The sequence below is a fragment of the Bison bison genome, unplaced genomic scaffold (genome assembly GCF_000754665.1).
Source record: "Bison bison bison isolate TAMUID 2011002044 unplaced genomic scaffold, Bison_UMD1.0 scf7180017864518, whole genome shotgun sequence".
Lineage (NCBI taxonomy): Eukaryota > Metazoa > Chordata > Mammalia > Artiodactyla > Bovidae > Bison > Bison bison.
The window spans coordinates 7,618,957-7,627,147 of NW_011495071.1; positions in this window are offsets into that span (position 1 = coordinate 7,618,957).

The window sequence follows — 8,191 nt, forward strand, 5'->3', positions numbered from 1 at the left end:
CCACAAGCCCTCGCGGCTCCTGTCCGGGCATTGCAGGTAACGGGGCTGGAGGGCAACCCTGCTGACTCGGCTCTTAGAGGCAGAGGACGAGGGGCTCTGCAGGGAGCCCCCCAAGCCCTCCACTTCACAGCCTCTCCCACCAACCATGGACCACTTGCATCAACACCCCAGAGCTTATAACCCCCGGTTATAAACAGAGCCCCAACCTCAGGACCGCGGGACTGCAGGAGCCAGGAAGCTCTGCATGAACTTCAAGCTGAATGCCCCCAAATCCTTCTGCCTCTGGGGTTGGGGTAGAGTGGGTGTGACCTGGACAGACATTTGGGAACCTCTTTCTAGCGTACCTCGGTCTATTCGCTGCCCATCCTTACTATTCTGCCCCCACCCCCAACTCACTGCCGGCTTGCCCCAGCCACAGTCTCAGCATCCGCTGAAGTTTGGCAGGTGCTGAGGGGGTTAACCCGACAGAGTGTACCTAACCAACCCGCAGGCACGTGGCTCAGCAGTCCAGCAAGGAACCAGTACTGGCCACCTTGCCTGCTGATCCCCAGCCCACCGGGCATCTGAGTTGGGGTGGAGATAAACCCTTCCTGAACCCTTCTCAGGCATCTCCACTTTCTAAGGGCTCTGGATGCAGGCAGGTAGGCAGCCACCCCCTCCATCCCTCCCTTCCTCTTTTTCTGTTTTCTGCCAGGTTCTTTCCAAACATCCTCTCAGGCAAAGGGGGGTGGGGAGCCCCAGACAGATGAGCTCATTGGGAGGAGGAGGGCAGAGAGAGGAGGAAGCTGAAATATCCTGACCAGAGAGATGCTCACCGGACTATCCTAAGCTGGAGAGGGGTGTGTGCCCTCTTCCAGGAACAGGCTCTGCTTCCCTCACAGCAACTCAGAGATGGGGTGAGTCCTGGGCATCCCTTTATTCTGGGCCACTTTGGGGTGGGGTGTGAAGCCCCACGGCAAGGTCTCTGCCACCCTGCCCAGCACCCCAGAGCTGTGTTTACCTCTCTGCTTCAGGGGTTACCATGCCTCCTCACTGCCTTCCCATCAAGGGAGGATGGGGGTTCAGGAGGGCTGGGGGTCGGAGGCATCGGGAAGGTGGTCACTGATCGCAGGGAGACTGCCTTGTCAGCTGAATGGCCAGATGTCCTCCCAGAACCCTAGACCTGGTCCTGCCACTGAGCTGGGCACTGGGACAGACTGACCAAACCAGGAGCATAAAATGGAACAGAGCGCCAGGCAAGGCTCCCTGGATGTTCTGATCCCGTCTGCTATGAACATTTTAGTGCAGGAGCAGTGGATCTTGTAAAATGAGGGGAAAGGGAGGGCATGGAGTAGGAGCAGAGCTATGACAGGGACAGAAGGTCAGGATTTGGCCAAGAGGAAGGGAAGCAGCATGGAGAGAGTCTGCCCGGAGTGAAGGGTCGCCTGGGGAAGTTGGAGTGAGACACAGGCTGAGGAGGAGGGGTAACGATAGAGGCAACTGGTCAGCAGGTGAAGAAGAATTTTCATAGATTTTCAGAAACCAAGAGAGGAGAGGGTGGCCGGCAGAGGCCAGAGCTGTTTGCACAGAGCTGTGGGGTCAAGGGCCAGGCCAGTCAGGGTGGGATGTTTGGGGCATCCCAAACATCCCAGTGGAGAGGCTTTGCCTCTGCTTCCAAACACTTTTGCCCACCTCTTGTTGTCCACAGTCATTTTGAGACTGGCTCCGAGTCGCCCTTCCCCCACCCACTCCCAGGTCTCTGGGCTGCAAGAGGCTGGTCCACTGCCCTCTCACAGTCTGATGTGATGGCTTTGGCATCGCTCCACCCTGGGTTTGAATTCTTTGCTAGTATTTTCTAGCTGTGTCACCTTGAATGTACACATACTTTGTATAACAGAACCTTGGTCTCTTTATCTGTAAAAGTGAGAAAAGAATGCATATTGGGGGAGTTGTCCTGAGGATTAAGTCAGCTGATGCACACAGAATACTGAGTTCAGAGCAAGGCACAGAGTGGCTACTCAGTAAAAAGTGATCATCCTTATTAGCCTAGCCAACTGTCACTCATCCCTGCAACCAACCCGGCCCCACCATCCAAGCCCTCTGAGGCTGGATATGAACCCACCTGAGCTTCTCAATGTCTCAGTGGTAAAGAATCCACCTGTAATGCAGGAGATGCATGGGTTCGACCCCTGGGTTGGGAAGATCCCTTGGAAGAGGGCATGGCAACCCACTCCAGTATTCCTGCCGTATGCATTTGAACATGCTATGAGACAAGGATGGGGAGGCTGAAGACTATAGCAAAGTTGGGAGGGTGAAGGGAGGAGGGGGAAAGGATTGTCACCATTTTCTGCAGTTTTGCTTGAAGGACAAGGGATACTCTGCCCCTGCTGGAGGACCAAGCATTCAAGTTAGGCTTGGTGTGATCTTTGGAAGGAAGCTCCTGAGGGTTCCTAACTCCAAATTTCCACCCTCTCCCAGCCTATTTCCCACTGTGAATAGGGTTTTGCCACCTGCCCTCTCCCCACCATTGCTAAGTCAAGTAAAGATGGCCAGGGCAGGCAGGTAGAAGGATGCAGAGGCAGCCTGGGATAGAGCACGACAGGAACACGGCAGCCAGACAGGACAGAGTTTGCCCTTGTGTGTGTCCTGTTCATCTTCAGCCAAGCAAGAGTTAATCCCACATCTGTCATTTGAATCCTAAGATGACAGCGGCAGAGGGACATCGCCAGTAAGTTTAGACAGCATCTAAAAGTATGCCCTAATATATGCATCTTCTGGACAACACCCCCAAGCTAGGCTTGAAGACCTTCCGGGATCGAGATCTCATTACCTCAAAGAAACTCAACCCTCTGCACAGCTCTGACTTACGCTGGATCTATACCCGCCTCTGTCTGCCAGCTCTAATGTTTCACCCTGGGGCAGAACAGGACAAGGCTAATCCCTCTCCCCTGTGGCCACAGCCCTAACCACTTTTTGGCCATCAGCTGTGACATATACTTTCCCTCCAAGCGGAACCCACCCTCTTCATTTGTCCGTTTGCCCACAGGGGGCTTTCAATCTGTTGAGGCAAACAGTTCCTAGTCCTCACGCCACCTGTTCACAGGGAATTTGTCACAGCTGAGAAGCAGAGACAGCTATGGTCAGGACAAAGGTGATTTGCCAATGAGGCAAAAGGGAAAGCCCCTCCCATGGAATCCTGAGTTGCCAAGCAGAGCATCCAGTGTCCACTTGCCCCCCTTCCCTAACACCTCATGGACCCTCAAGGTCATGATGGCCAGAGAAAAGAGGCTGCTTTGTGAGGCTTCCCACTACTAGCCTAGTGGGAGCACTCAACTCATCCAGTCCCGCCACCTGCATCCCACAGTCTTTCTCTCTCCTAGACAGAGATGTCCTCGGCCCCACAGAGGAGCGGGGTTCTAGGCTAGACTAATCTATATGGGGGCAAGTTTATGTGCCATATCAAGATGCCAGGATCTAGTTCTAAGATGAACTTCCTTCCCCATCACCCTCTGGAACCCTCAATCACTGGGTGGTTGGAGCCTTGCACGTCAGCATGGTAGCAGGCATCATGGCTGGCATCAGGATGAGTCTGTGCAGGGCAATGCCACTGGGCATCTGAGAAGCATGCCTGCAAAGCCCAGCCAGCATGGACCTTCTGAGGCCCCAAAACACCAAAGGAGGAGGAGGGCAGGAGAGCTAGTGGGGCCCATGCTCCGCCTTCCGGCTGCCCAGCCCGCATTTCACCAGGCCCTGCTCCAGCCTCCTCTCACCTAAAGGTTTCTAGATACCACCCCCACCCCTGCAAGATGGAAGGAAGACGAGTGGTCTAAGAGGGACTGGACACCACCAGCATGAAGAAAGTCACTCTACTGGGGTGTAGAAGAGGACTCAGAAAGGCAACTAAAGCCAAGCTCTGTCAATAGCCTACTGTGTGACTTTGGGAAAATTACTTACCCTCTTTGAACCTCAGCTTTAAAAACTGCACCCTGACGAGAAGCCTGGGGCCTCTTCTTGTGCAACTCAAGCCCTCTGGGGAGGGGCAGGCAGGCGCCTGGGCCGGTGTGGGCTGCTGTGCTGAGCTGTGCCGAGCTCTAGGCCCAGACGAGGTGTGGGCTATGGGAAGAACAGGTTGGAGCCTGCTGGGAGATCCTGGATTGTCCTGGACTCATCAACTGGCCTTAAGCAAGTCACTTCCCCAATCTGGTCCTCAATTTCCCCTTCAGGATAATCAGGAGACCTGGTCAAGTAGTCCCTAGGACCCGTCTGATGTAAAGATCTACTCCCTCCCAAACTCCACCATTCTTCTGGGCTCTAAAACCTGTCTTAGAGACTCAGGCCCGGCACACAGACTCCTATTCCATGGCAGCTGGCTGTGAGCAGGCCGATGGCCTGAGCCACGGGGGCTCCAGTGGGAAGCCAAGGAGCAGTGGGGATGGGGAGGCTCTTGTACAGGCACCTCGGCTGGGGGCCATGGGAGGCTGGTGAGCAATTCTGAACACCAGGGTGGGAGCTAACCTTCCCCTGACATGGCAGTGCCTTCAGCAATCAGAAACAAACCTCCCCCCAGGCCCCAAGCAGGCTGGGCCCCAAAACATCAATTTAGGGGAGACACCTGAGCCAAACCCAGCCCTCCCAGAAGCCAGTTGTTATTGTTTAGTCGCTAAGTCATGTCCAACTCCTTGTGACCTCACGGACTGTAGCCCACCAGGCTCCTTTGTCCATGGGATTTTCCAGGCAAAAATACTGGAGTGGGTTGCCATTTCCTCCTCCAGGGGATCTTCCCGACCCAGGGATCAAACACACGTCTCCTGCACTGGTGGGCGGGTTCTTTACTGCTGAGCCACAAGGGAAGACTCCCACGAGCCAGGCCCAGATCCGAGGTGTCCTCCAAGGCTCTGGTGGAAAAGCCCTGGGCTGAGTTAGATGCTGTATCCACCCAGAAGGAACCAGCCAGGATCCTAGCAGCTTCTACTCCTGAGTCCACGTCGCTTGCATCAGTTTCCCTGTTAGGTAAAGAAGCATCCTGTCTAACATCAGGTCCTTGGAAGGACTCCAGGACTCCAAGGACAGACATCCTTTTAAACTAGGGTAGCTTCAGTTCTGTCAAATACTGGCCACCTCTGCTTAAGGCTGCCACCTTCTATCTGGCTGCTTTCTTGGGGAGCAGCTGCCAGCATTAGGACTATGAGTGTTAGGCTCCTCCTGGAATATTCTAAAATGCATCTGACCACTCACCACTGGTGAAGGTCTCTGGATTACCGGGGAGCAGGCAAAAATGAGAAAGGAACTAAGAAAAAAACAGGAACCAACCACTTCAGCATTCCCTTGACATTCAGAAAGTTGAGGCTTTTCTTATTGGGTGAGCTTCCTAGGCAAGGGTTTGTGTGTGTGTGTGTCTGTGCATAAGAGAGAGAAAAATGCAAAGAGAAACATAAGAACAGGAGGCAAGAGAGGAAAAGACTGTATGTGCCTAGGGGAAGCAGAACCCCAGGGCCAGGTGGTTGCTTTTGGTCCTAAATTGAGGGCTGACACATCAACACATCACTAGGATACAGCGGTTCGCAGATGGGACACGAGCAACTTGATTCCTCCCTGCAGCCACCCTCATCCGTGAAGTTGCATGAGGGCAGACTCTGCACCAGCTGTCGTCTATTTTCTGTGAGCCTGAAGCAGATGAAAGAGATGTCTGCCTAGTCAGAAGCAGCTTAGCAACAGGGAGCAGGAAGGATGGCCCATCCACCCCCAGAAAGAGTAGACAGCACCAGCATGACAGTCGGCCTTGGGGGCTTGCAGTGTTGTTGTCATCCAGAAATAACCAAGAGCCCTCCAAGAAGTGGGTGTTTAGCCACCCTGTCCCCAGGGTGCTTTCAAGGTGGATGGAGTCGCCCAGGATTCTGGGAAGGCCACTAGGGAAAAAGAGGAGACATCTGACAACAAGAGGGGAGCGGGACGACCTCATCCTTGATGGGGACCCGGCAGTGTCAGTGACGTCACCAGGAAAGGAGTAACAGGGGCCCCTGTGACGGTCCTGGCACTGCTTCAACTTGCCCCACCCCCTGAAAAAAGTCACACTCAAGGGAGGTTCAGGGGAGACCGTCAGTTTATTGCAACCAATACATCCAAGCAAGGAGACACACCGCGGGAGAAACTCAGTCTGCTACCGAAAGCAGACACCTCACAGCGGTTGGGTCACAGAGGACCACTTGAGTTTCTCTCCCCACTACCTCTTCCATCACCACATAGCACATTAGTCCTAGAAAATGCATGAGTAGCTGTGTTTTCCCCTCCAAGTGCACAAACAGCCATGAGAACATTCCATAATTTGCCTTTGATGAATCAACTCAAAATATTGAGAAATGATTGTTTCCCCCCCACCCAGTGTAACTTTTGGGGTGGATGTAGTGAGATGTCCTATATTTGTATATATAATATATCTCTACCTATATATAGACTATATACAAACGCATCGGCAAGCTTCAATAAAGGACAACATCAGCAAGAGGCACAGCAAAAGACACAGGCTGTCTATCCTTAAGACGCAGATAGGAAGAAAAATCTCTTGATCATCACCAGTTCCAATTACATCAAGCCATTCCTATGGCTGGGACTATCTTTTTGGACCTAGCCAGTATTTTCATTTGTCCATCTGCTTAACCTGACCTTGCAAATACTTACCAGCCCGGCCTCACCAAGGAGATTCACAAGGAGAAATACGGATCCAGCTTCTCCTTTTTATAAATCGAGAATAAACTGTGATTAGCCCAGAGCCAGGGGGCAGATAGCTATTTCCAAAGCCAGTTCCAAGGCACCTCAAGGCATTTCAGTCCTGAAAAAGTGTGCTTTGTTCTTCATAAGCTAAACTCCATGGGTTGGCCAGCCCACCTCTCTTTACAGGGACCCTTAATTAGGAGAAAGAGACAGATAGGGGGTTCCAAGAGAGCAGGTGAGGCAGGAGCAGTTGAGAAAACCAGCAGAGTGCAGTGATGGGAATGTGCAGCTGGAAGCAGGGCTTGAGCCCCATGGTGCAGGAGGAGGTCCACGCTAGAAAGCAGGGTGCCGAGGGGACATCTCACCGGTCTCCCACCTCTACTCGCAGAAGCCCCATTTTGTTCCCAACCTCATCGCCTTGGGGGAGGTAGCTCCATGAGGCCTCTGGAAGAGATTCTTAAGAGGCTTGGGAAGAAAGAGCATATGAAGATGGGCCCCTGGGACAAAGGTGGTTCCTGGTCCCTCCCCATCGGCTCAGGCATCTGAGGCCCCTTGGAGAGGCATTGCTCTCCCTAGGACCCTCCAGGTCAGGGCAGAGAAAGGAAGGAACCCGAAAGTCTCAGGCTTCTTTTATAGAGAGTAGAATTTCTTAGAATAAACCTAGGGAATCTTGCAAATAATTCCCCTAAATGTTATGAAAAAGAAGAGCTTCCAGCATCTGCAGATCCTTCCTCATCCTGGAAGAGGAGAGCACTTAAGAAGTTGCCCAAAAAAGCGAAATCTGCAAGGGGCAGACGTGTATCTACAACCACCCTTGATCTCAGCTGGAGATCAAGGTGCCCACCACCCACCTCTCCCCTCTCAGCTGGCTGGCTTCAAGGATGGGCAATGTCCACCCACCCCAGGTATCCTGGGGGCTTAGCCCACCCCCCCATTGGCAGTGTGTTGATTGGCAGTTAGGTACTGATGACTTAGAATTTCCAGATGAGCTGGACTCATCCCACCTAGGAGCTCTCAGGCTGTGGCCCATCCCCAACTCTGTGTGCACTCTGCCTGGCCTCTCACCCTCTTCCCTATTGTATCTTCCCTTTTTCCTTCCTTTCTTCCCTTCCCAGGGCCCAGATTCTGGAATCTCTTCCTTCTTCTCCTACTCCAGCCCTGGAAGCAGTAGCTGCAGAGGTGGAATTAGATGCACCAAAAAAAAAAAAATCATCTTGGTTCCCCATAGTGCTGACCTAGCAGTTCCCAGCTCTGTTATGGCTTTGTGTACATCCCCAGCACCTGGCCCAGTGCCTGGCACATAGGAGATGCTCAATAAATGGATGGTGAGTTGAAGTGAATTAAAGTGAATCGTCCATATGCTATTGCTCTCTCCCCTCTGCTGGGCAGAGGCAGAGAATGGTCCCAGAGGCTGCTGGAGTCCTGTCTCCACCCCATTTCCCCAGACTCCCATTCTCGGGTTCTGGGCACTGACTCCCTGAGCCTGGGCAGGGCTTGAGCTCCG